The sequence below is a fragment of the Xenopus laevis genome, chromosome 5S, assembly GCF_017654675.1.
Source record: "Xenopus laevis strain J_2021 chromosome 5S, Xenopus_laevis_v10.1, whole genome shotgun sequence".
NCBI lineage: Eukaryota > Metazoa > Chordata > Amphibia > Anura > Pipidae > Xenopus > Xenopus laevis.
Genome location: NC_054380.1, coordinates 85,615,080 through 85,627,172, shown reverse-complemented (window position 1 = coordinate 85,627,172; position 12,093 = coordinate 85,615,080). Strand labels below are relative to the sequence as shown.

The following is a 12,093-nucleotide window of genomic DNA, read 5'->3' as shown; positions in this document are numbered from 1 at the left end:
AGTCATCGCAAATCATCAAGCAGAAAAATGAGGTTTGCCTGTAAAATAAGATGACGCTACAGGACTGATTATTAAAATCTGATGCTAGTTGCACTAGTTTCTGTGCTGCCATGTAGTAATTATCTGTATTAATTACTAATCCGTCTTAAATTGTGACTTACTGTGATTTATATTCTATGTGTACTGTATATTTTGAGTCAGTCCCTAAGCTCAGTAAGTGACAGCAGCACAGAACATGTGCAGTGAATCAGCAGAAGATGGGGAGCTACTGGGGTCGTCTTCAGAAGGATCTTCCCTGCTAAAGGCCAGTGGTTGCCTTGGGCTGGTATAGAAGCCCAAAACATAATGTACAACGTTTCCAGCCTACTTCTTTACTTAAGCTTTAGTTCTCCTTTAATTATATTAGATTAGCATTTACTTGCAATTGAACTTAGCTATGACAAATTCTTTCTTTGTGGAGTATTCTGTAGATATTTTTTGACACACTGCAACTTCTTTTTTGACACATTCAATGGGGGGTACAACAAACGGGAGATCACAAACACATACATTTAGATTTGGCATAAAAGTTCCATGTCCAGAAATAAAAGGCTATGCATGGGGAGATGAGGCGAGAAAAGAATATTAACTGATAGGGATGCTTGTGTGGCAAGTCATATTTTGCACAAGAGAATATGGGATGATTATTCAACCAACTGGTTTGAAGGAGAATAGAATAAATATTCTAAAGATTCAGTAGATCTAAATCTTTGCTAACATATAGAAGCAAACACTGTTTAGATATAATGATAATGCAAATTTTCATCTATTTTCTAACAATAGGAAATCATTTACTATGTAGTTCCATTCCCAATTGTCAGTATTATTTAATAAACTGAATAATATAACAATATGAAGTAACTACCCTACGATTGTAAAACCAAAATAAAGAACATTAAAGGAGAAGGAAAGTCAGCAATTGCCAGGGGTTGTCAAAGATTAGGCACCCCATAGTAATTATAATCACTTACCTGATACCCTGAGCCAGGGCAGAGGACCAGGGTACTTCTCCTTAAACCCACATTGTGATCCTATTTCTGCTTCTTGTTGCACATCACATCAGTGCAAAGAAAGAATGAATATTCTAAGTAACTTCTTATCTGGTCTTCAGTTTTTATGGTCTTTGAATTATTAGACTTCCTTTTCTGCCTCCAGTTTCTGACTCCTTTGCCAGCCTGTAGTTGAAAATGCTGATCCCAAGAAACGGTAAATAGATTGCTTCTATCATTCCTGTTCCAAACTGCTACCTGCCTGCTAGTATTATTAAAACATTAAACCAAACGTTTCACTGAAAAACACAGCAGGCTACAATTCTGTAATGCTTTGCACTGCCATCTTGCCTTTCAACTGCCCAGGGTGGTGCACATATGCAGCAGAGTGAAATTTCAGATTGTAAGTCCTTAGATATTCTTCTTCTGCACACGTGCACTACCCAGGGCAGTCTCAATGGTCCTGGATCACTGGTATAGGAAACAAGATGGATAGATAGATAGCAAGATAGATAGCTAGATAGCTAGATAGCTAGATAGCTAGATAGCTAGATAGCTAGATAGCTAGATAGCTAGCTAGCTAGATAGATAGATAGATAGATAGATAGATAGATAGATAGATAGATAGATAGATAGATAGATAGATAGCAAGATAGATAGCAAGATAGATAGCAAGATAGCTAGATAGATAGCTAGATAGATAGCTAGATAGCTAGATAGCTAGATAGATAGATAGATAGATAGCTAGATAGCTAGATAGCTAGATAGATAGCTAGATAGCTAGCTAGATAGCTAGATAGCTAGATAGCTAGATTAGATAGATAGCTAGATTAGATAGATAGATAGATAGATAGATAGATAGATAGATAGATAGATAGATAGATAGTTAGATAGTAAGATAGCCCTCCTGCAGTGATTAACCATTTCCTTGTCCTTGAAGCCAAAGGTTTGATTTTCCTTTAAGTCAGTATGAACATGCCATATTACTATATTCATAGTTTCACAAGAGTATGCCACAAAAAGATTCTTAGTCAGGAAAGCTACTGCTCGTTTATTCAGCACTTGCTTTTAACACATATCTGTGCTCTGTATCTCATGCTGGGTTAAAAATTGCGTGCAAGTTACAGAGCAATTGCTGCATAAAATCAGTTTTTGCCCCGGATGCAAGGTGTAGCTCATTATTTTTTTCCATTTTTTTGCACTTTGTACCATTCACTACACCGTGTATATATATATATATATATATATATATATATATATATATATATATATATATATATATATATATATATATATATATATATATATATATATATATATTTATTGCACACACAGCATTTAACAAGTTTACAATATGTGAGAAAGTCATCATTCCATAATCAAGAATTTTGGTGTTTAAAGACCACATTTAACTAAAATATCAAATAAAGGGAAAGAGATATAACACAAAAATATCACATCTGACAGCAAAGGAGTCTAATAATTAACCACAAACTCACAACAACGCCTAAAGGGATCACTGGAGTAACCTCTTTCTGTGATATGTTGGAAAAGGCTAGAAATGCAAGTGAAGATCATTGGGGTATCCATGGAAACAAGATATATTGGAGGATATAATACATTGTCAGTGGGCTATAAAGTTCAAAATCAGCAGAAAACAGGAAAAGTACCAGAGGGAATTTTAACCAGGAAAACAGAATTAATTATTCATCCTTAAGTACATCTGAATCAGTTTTAATGTAGAAAGCTGCAACTTTTTACACTCCGGGGATTTATTTACAACAATCAACACTATCATCTTAAGCCTATCACTCTTAAACTGTACAAGCGTTAATTATACATAAAGTAGCTGTTAAACTGATTGCATAACGCTAAAGGCCTCTAAAACAGAGCATGGTCTAAATAAGAGAACAGATTCAGGCAAAGTTTATGAGCTTATCACATAATGATGTGAAATAAAGGGAGAGACAAAACAGAAACCTGGGGAAAGCATAGTTCAGAAGAGAAGAATGGCTTGAACACTGAACAACAGAATCCAATAGGAAGGGATAGTTTATTTCTTTTTAGAAAGAATGAATGATATTTGGAATACTCTTGCCGCAGATGTTTTAGGGACTAATATACAAAACAAATAAAAAAAACACATGGCTAAAAGGGGAAATTCTGCTTACTTGTCCTATAATATCTCCTAATATAATATCCCACAACAATTCTATCCCCTTCTTAAGGACTCTTCTGCCACAACTATTCTCCCTAACTAACATCCTAAATCATTCTTGACATTTCAGAAAGTGTACTATTTAATACGATGATGAAAAACTGTTATGCAAGGGAAAATTGACTGAACACATATTTGTTAAATGCATTTATTGCCCTTTATCTTACTTCATTGTGATAGAATATGTAGAATATGCATGCAGGTGTTTAATGATTTGTTGAGAATACAGTTTCACTAAATCCACATTTACTACAAAAAAAGTTGATTAAAAGTTTTGGATGAATGAATCTGACGGGCAAAGGTTAGGAATGTGTTTTTAGACACACAATATTATAAACAATAAACTTTACTGAGTTAGACAATAATGAAGAGCATTACAAATGAACAAATGAACAATTATAATGTTTTGATGAATCAGCCAAAGTACCAATATTTCATTGGTTGACTAAGGTATCTAAGAGTATAGAGAATCACCAGTCCTCTATCTCAGTAGTTTATTTTCTTCAGTCACTAGATGAAATATTACGCTTATATTTATACATTATACTTATAATCGCCTCAGTGATGTGATATGGCAAGAACAAAACAATGTGGTCAAAAGGATTTAATTCTTAAGGTGCAATAAAATGCCTAGCAAAATGACACATGAACATTGGTATTGTTATATCCATCACAATCATTATTCACCAATGCAAACAGCATGCAAGTATTAAGTTTTGGACAATTATTTTCCAATCTGGAACCAAATATTTCCGCACTGAAGATAAAAAGTCAACTAGAAAAACACTGGCATAATGTTACAAGCTGCACACATTGGTACAACTCATAAACAAAATATCAACTAATGATATACCAAACCCTAGATCATAATTCACATAATCCATGGAGATTTTTAAAACCAAATCTGCTGCTGTCATTTTACATAGATAGTTAAACACTGACATCAATGTAGGCCTTTTTTAATCACTGTACTTTAAGGGTCAGATTTATCAAGGGTCAAATATGTTAATAGCCTTCCTGACATTCGAGGTTTTTTTTTTTCAAAGTAAAAACTCGATTTGTATGAATCTAATACGATTCAAATATGATTAGAATTTTCGGGTCGGAACTATCGAATATTAGACACATGAATACGAAATTCGACCTTTGATAAATGGGCTTCTAAGAGTGAATGAAGATTATTCAGAGCTATTTCACCTTCAATAATGAATTTACATTAGTTACAGATAGTGTTGGCTTTCTGTAACCCTTCCCTCCAGTTGGCCGTCAAAGCTTACCCCCAGACGCGTGGACAGGCGGGTGCGGGTGGAGGCGCCTATGGAGCATTCCCTTTTGTCACTTAGGCACCCAGTGGTAACACTCTTGATCTCTTGGGTAGGCGGATTTGTGCCTGGTTCTGGCGCCAAGACATCTGGCAGATTTGCGCATAATGTTCCTGCGCACCTGCCAAATATGCACGCTCTAGGCTGAATTGTGTCCATTGGGTTCCCTTCTTGTCCATCAAGCCTATCCTCTCTCCCATTGGCCCCTTGTTCCTTAAATAGCTCCTTACCCTTTTCCCTACTTACCCAAGCTGGCTTCTGTTTATTCAGTTCTTGCTTGTGATTGCTACTCTTGTTTTTGCCTCCTGCCTGCCTTTTGACTCTGATCCTGCCTTTACCATGTCCGTGTTTGATATCCTGGTTTTGACTCCAGCCTGACCTTCAACTAAGTGCTGCCTGTCCCGAACCTTGCCTGGCCTTTGACCTTGATTCCGCCTACTCCTTGTCTGTACTTCGAGTATCCTTGATGTGTTCTGGTTCCCTGTCATCGGTGAAGACCAGGGTCGTCAGGGGTGGCCTTGTTCACTGAAAGGTGCCTCCTAGCAGTCTCCTTGGGTTCCTAGTTACAGTAACTAGCATTAAAACTTATTTATAAGGATAGGACCCTGATATGTTGTTTTAGCAGTACATTTCAGTGCTGTTAGGTACAGATTTATTTAAATATTTATCCAATGCAAGAACTTGGTTTTTTGTGCTTCATAAAAATGATTTTCTATATTTAAATTTTTTTATTATATAGCTACTCTTGAATTAACATATTCAAGAGCATTACAGCCACCTTAACTGAATTTATTGATCATCGCTGATTGTATCCCGAATAGGGCAGTTCTCAGGGGAAACACAATACATAGCTGTTGAATAACCAGTCAATTCTGCTGTCCTGATCAGTACTCAGTACAGTATTTCACAGGGGCCACAAAAATCCTCTCTCTACAATGCCCAAGAAGGCAAATTTCCAAGAAGGACAATTTCTGATCACTGCCCTAAATACTATCCCCTTCAAATAAACCCAGCCCGCTGCTAGTCACCCCCAAGTTCTTTTGCCTATTCCTTGTGTTTCTCATGAATTTCTCATTTAACCTTCCTATAAGCAATATTTGTTATGTTAAACACAGTATCCTCTCAGCATCTGTTGGACATTTTAGATTTTGCAATTTCCTTATGAAGAAACACAGTGAACAACCTGATAACTACTGATTATAATGAATATAAAGCACATAGCTTATGGCACATTGGAATAATGTCAAGCAAATGTAAATGCCCTTACTCTCATGTACCATAATTTAAGGTTACTAGATGAGATACAAATTTGAGCTAGAAGGGATGTACTGATTGGTTTAATTAAAATGCAATCACTTTGCATTCAGTGCAGTACAGATACTATAACATCAATTAGAAGTCTGCCTGATTTTCATATTATTTGGCCACTCTCGTGACATGCCCCAATCATACTGAGTTACACCAGGACCATTCCCCAATACACCAAACCACATCCTATCCCACCATAACCACAACTAGTGATGAGTGAATTTGTCCCTTTTGGGAAAATTAGCAAAACTGTGAAATTTGCAAAATCCATTGAAGTCAATGCATATTTTTTTAAGCAGCAATATGGCACAATACATTGGGGTCTAGGGGTTCTTTGTCACTGTGTTGTTTTCATTGGAAAACATTTGCAGCAATTTACAATAATATTCACAATCATATACAATGGGGCCTATAGGTGCTTTGCCGCTTTGTTTTTCTGTGGCAAAAGTTTCTGGCAGTTTTACAAAATATTCACCAGTGGCAAAATGTTGAATTTCCCCCAGGTGACGCCTGAAAAAATCTGTGGAGTTAACAGGTCTATAGACAAAGAGACTCTTATTAAAACAATAATGGGTGGATGTAATAAAATCCGCAAAGTGAACAAACTATGAAATTCACAATAGCTATCCTACTGTCACATGAGGGGCAAAGGCTTTGCAAAATGTTTGTAAAGTCAAAATTGTTTGGAATGCAAATATTTGTTCAAATTGTGAATGCACTATGAACAATTTTTCTGTTAGCTACTTATTTTACATTCCCCCAATAAGAATAGGGCTTCCAGGAGAAGTGCAGTGGAGGGAGGGAAGCTTTGACCTGGTTAGGCAGGCCATAAGGAGCATAAGGGTTAGGGCTTACCAGGCACAGAGGTAGAGAGAGCGCACAGGAAATTTAAAAAATGATTGATTTTTGAACCAACGTGGGTGTGGTTGGGCAGCATGCCGCCCCCCTAAAATCCTGCAACCCTTGGCCCGGGCCTAGGTGGCCTTTCCACAAATCCGGGCCTAGCCCCTGGTGTTAGAATTGTGACAGCTCTGGTAGGTTGTAAGTATGCTGCATATGGCAGTGGGGTTGGTGGGGGAATGCTTGCCAGAGTGGGGTAATGGAGTAGTATTCCCAAATCTGTGGAGTGTGGTGGTACCTCTCTGGGTAAGAGTCTGGGGAGGTAGCTTTGAGTGAGGTAATTTGCGCCGACATGTCCATCCAGGTGCATTGCATTTGGGTGGCCGGCATGGTGGTGGCCAGTTCAGTCAGTGGAGTAACTGGTTAGGCAAGCATTCCTGTGGGTTAATGGTATAATGTTATACTACAGTTACATGTTATTTATATTGATGTTTTTAATAAAGTGGTGACCTTTAAACTCCATCCTGGGCTCCAAGTGTCGTCATTATAGTATTGCAGGAAAATTGGGGGTTAGGTAGAGGGGATAAGCCGGAGGACTTGACGCTGCCCAGGTCAATAATTGGTGCCGTTGTTGACAAAACTGCACAATAAAAAGACTGCAGAGGTCAAATACTTTGTTTCCTAATGAGTTAAGTAACAGTTTCACAAAAATAAGGGTGAAGACACACAGAGCTACTTCTCACTGCTACAAAACACTAGAAAATATCCTGCCATAAACCATACCTATAATTGCCTATGCTAAAACAGACAGAGATAATTATCAGTAAATTATCAGCATTGTCAATTTTTGTAGGCGTGACAAGTACTGTAGTTGCTACTAGTAGCTCAGTGTGTCTTCACCCTAAGATTTTCTCCTCTGAGTTAAAGTCAGGGATTTAATTGTGTATTGATGGAGTTTCTGGTTACATTTGCATTGCAAGCACTGAGTTGGATAAGATGTCACTAAAATGTCAACAACAGATAACTGGTTTGCTTTCCTAAAGGAAAAAATCTATTATTTTTCATTTAGTCAGTTAAAGACTTGATTGTGCCTAAATAGCAAAGAGCTGGGAACAAATGAATACTCAGGCAAAATAGAAAAAATCAAGAGAAACCCACTCAAAAGAGATTACTCCTAAAACTCAAATGACTAGGAGATTTACAGTAGTGTACCAATCAGCAATTCTACCAACTACTGAAGAACACTGACTAATAAAAAAGAAGTCATACCGTATATATATTGTGGCAAACTGGCAGCTTGCACATGTATATTTTGGGGGAATTTGTCAATCGTAGGCAGGCAGCATAGGACAAAGGAGCAATTAGACAGTGAGACACGGCTCTATAAGGAAAACCCAGGTTTATTTTCCCACTTTTAAACAAACATGTCAATTTTGCACAGGGGTGAACATTGAAGCAAACAAACATAAATCATAAAATAAAAACCTTGCCCACTGGACACTAACTTCACACATAGAAGCAGTCCCTGACTAGACTGGGCCCTTTCCTCTTTCCTGTTAAAGAGCTCAGCTTTTTGGCTTCCTTCACTCTTGTAGTCAGACTCACCAGCTTGCCCCACTCACGGTCTTGGTCACTTTCTGCTTCAGGCGGTCACAGGCAGCACTCCCAGCTCCTCTGAGAGTTCTTTACACAGCCAGGTCTCCTACCTGCTGTGCCCTGCTGAGAGACAGCTTTCCTGTGGAAGGTGAACTCCAATGTCTGGGCTGGATTTCCGGAGTGGAGTCCCTGGCTACTAAAGTCTTTAAACAGAGCACTGATTCTCTGTTTAATAACTCCCTTCCTGGAGCCTATCTCAGTCTCTGGGGAGAAACTAAAGCCTAGAGTGACATTTTTCCCTTTCCCCTTTTCCTTGTCACTCTACCACAATATAAATAAATATATATATATATATATATATATATATATATATATATATATATATATATATATATACATTGTCCCCAAGAAGGAGCACTCACAGGTCTTACAAATAAACACAAACATGTAATGTAATGTGGGCACAGAAACTGACATTTCGGCAGGAATACCAGCCTTTCTCACTTTGTGTCAATAGATGCACATGGGCTCAGTGCAAAAATATAGGAAAGTAAGGAGCAAATTGTAATGCAATGACCATTAATGAATAATGTCAATATGTGCAATGTTTGATTTCTTTTTCTCTATCACACTTGCACTTGCATTCACAACGGAGCCTTTTTATCTTTGTTTGGTGCTTGAAGATGAAAGTTACTACAGTTTCCAGAATGTGTAGAAATATGTACAGCATGGCAGGTGTAATTATTGCACAAACTCAAGCAAAGGGGTGTTTAGGAAAATTCAATTCCACAGAAAAGGTATTTGAGTCTCAAAGAAAATTAGCATTTATGCATATATTTGATTTGTATGATGCATAAAACACCATGGCAACAGGAGACAGGAAAAAGAAGTATTATAATGCAGTAGCTTGGCATCACTACATTATTTTTATACCATAAAGAGTGATTTGATTATTCTGACTAGATGAAATACCAGTGTTCAAATGTGGAAAATAAGAAAGTTATAAATATATACAAAATCACATTGTTTCATCTGTGTTGTACGATGAGTCAGTTTCTTTCAAGTTGTAAGAGGTAGAATGAAGTTCTCTTGTTTCCTGGCAACAAGTGTATCTGTTATTCTATAGTTCTATGCAAATAGATCCTTGAGGAAAAAATAAAGGCCCCACAGTAATTTATGTGCTCTTACTCATATAATCACCTTTTCAATGATTAGTATAAATGTATACATTGTATAAATTGGCTTCTATAAATTTGCACAATGGACAGCATGGTGCAGAGTTGTCCCTTCAAGAGCGATCCTGAGTGATGACAGAAATGATATTTAGAGGCCGATTTATCAAAGGTCGAATTTTGAATTCAGTTAAATTTTTTTTTTTATTCGAATATACTCACAATTCGACTGGGAAGTTAAGAAAAATTTTGAATGTCTAATATTTGATCAAATATTGATTTGAATATTTAATTGAATGGTTCCAACCCGAAAATTCGATAGGAGTATATTATAATATATTATAATAATAATATGATAATATATATTAATATTCGGTAGGAATCAAATTTTTCTCCTGAAAAAAAAGTCGGGAAGGCTATTAACATCTCCAAATGGCTCAACGGACCTCTGCCATTGACTTGTACATGAACTCAGCAGGTTTTAGGTGGCGAATATTCACATTAGGACTGTTTCCATGGTCAAGGTTTGATAAATCTCACATTCAAATTTACATTCAAATAGGGGGATTAAAATTCGAATGTGTGCATTTTAAAATTTCGAAAATTCGGATTCTAATTTACTATTCGACCCTTAATAAACCTGCCCCTTGGATTTACTTGGTTAGATCAACTGTCAAACTGATTTGAATGAATGTGTTTTGATTTTAACTAATATCAGATATCATAATGGTTTGTTAGTGTATCAATGATACACTGCCATTGTAATTCTTGTACTATGTAAGGGGTGACAGGGACCTCCGACTGGTGTATGAAACATATTTCATAAATACTCTTTCCTGCCTCATAATACACTTGGTTTTTCTTGACATTCACAAGCTGGCAGAACATTTGGAGAGGACACTGAGTGATAATGTAATATCAATCCTGTGCATAAAGAATGTTTTTTTAGTCATTATGCAGCAAAAAAGATTAAATATGCATAATTTTCAAGATAATCTATGAATAATTACAGCTAATCACCTAAATGATTGTATTAATTGTATACGTTCAACATCATCTGTAATGACCCAACTAGGATATAGAGCAGGTGTTAGTGATTGTTATAGTATCTGTAATCCTACAAAAAAACTTACAGTACAGGACATGAATCCTTCCACAGCATGTGTATTCTCTCAACCAACTGGCACAATATAATGCAAGGATTTGCACAGGGAAATATATTCTATAACCATCCCCATCAGCCACCATATTGTACATCAAATTGTATGCTGAGTTGGGGTTAGATCTCTATTACAGACATGTAATACATTTAATAAAAACCCTTAAACATATATACAAGAGACGATAGCTAGTACTGCTAGCTAACTAACTAACAAATACGACCATGGTACCAAGATCATTGACTCCAATGTTCAGCCAACAATCAAACAAACATTAGGGGGGTTATTTATCAAAATCCGAATTCTTCTGATTTTTTTAAAATAAATAAAAAATGAAAATGGTCCGACCAAACTAGAATCCACTATTTGACATGTATGGAAGCTGGCAAAACACTGAATACAGCAACATCTGAATTGTTTATAGGTTTCTGGCAATGTTTAGAGAGAGTAGTGATGGATAAAGGAATGCTCAGAGAACCCTCTCCAAGATCATGTATAAAACAGATCATTCTTAATAAATATGTTTATTAATAAAACAATATTAGACTGAATATTAGAAGCTGTGCATAAGCAAGGTACTTTCACTGCTACAGCAGATTTCTCAACTTGTGAGAGCGTAGCAAATCATTAAACATTCTGACAGGCTAAAGCAGGTAACGCTATAGCAATTCACTAAAGTATGGTTCAGCTTCATTGAGGTAACCATATTGGTCATGCACATTTTCTGTAATTCTGGAAACCTGTTATCCAGGAAGCTCGGAAGGCCATCTCCCTTAGACTCCATTATTCAAATAATCCAAATTTTTAATAATTATTTCCTTTTTCTCTGTAATAATAAAAAAGTACCTTGTACTTGATCCAAACTAAGATATAATTAATACTTATTGGAAGCAAAACAAGTCTATTGGGTTTATTTAATGTTTACAAAATTTTCTAGTAGACTTAAGGTACGGAGACCAAAATACAGAAAGATCTGTTATCTGGAAAGCCCCAGGTCCCGAGCGATCTGGATACTAGGTTGCATACCTGTATATATTCTGCCTTCCTGCTTAACTTATTTAATGAATGTAGTGCTTCTTTAGTTAGAGACTTCCTTTAAACTGCACCCCTTAAAATGTATTATATTGCTTTTGCTTCTTACAGCTAATGCTTGAATAATAAGTAACAGTAATTAATAGTGGTTAGAAAATTAAAGAAGCTGCTTAGTATTGTCTCCCATACACTACACTGGCAGAGCAACAGTACTTAAGTATCAATAGTAAATGCTGGATATACCTAAACTGCAGCATTCTATTTTGTTCCAAGTTGTTCCGTGGTATATTTTCTATTAAGCCATTGATAATGGCAACGCTGTGCAACTTTTAGGTCTATTGTCTTCTTTACAATAAGGGTAATTTACGACCACAAGTCACTTGTGGTAAAAATCAAATTAATTAAAAGTACTTAATA

The 12,093-nt window shown here is 36.4% G+C and overlaps 1 protein-coding gene across 3 annotated transcripts in view; it reads right to left on the bottom strand.

Annotated features, from left to right (window-relative positions):
* LOC108718024 (disks large-associated protein 2) overlaps positions 1–12,093 on the bottom strand; it is a 264,643-nt gene that overhangs the window by 239,195 nt on the left and 13,355 nt on the right. The gene's annotated exons all lie outside the window — the stretch shown is intronic.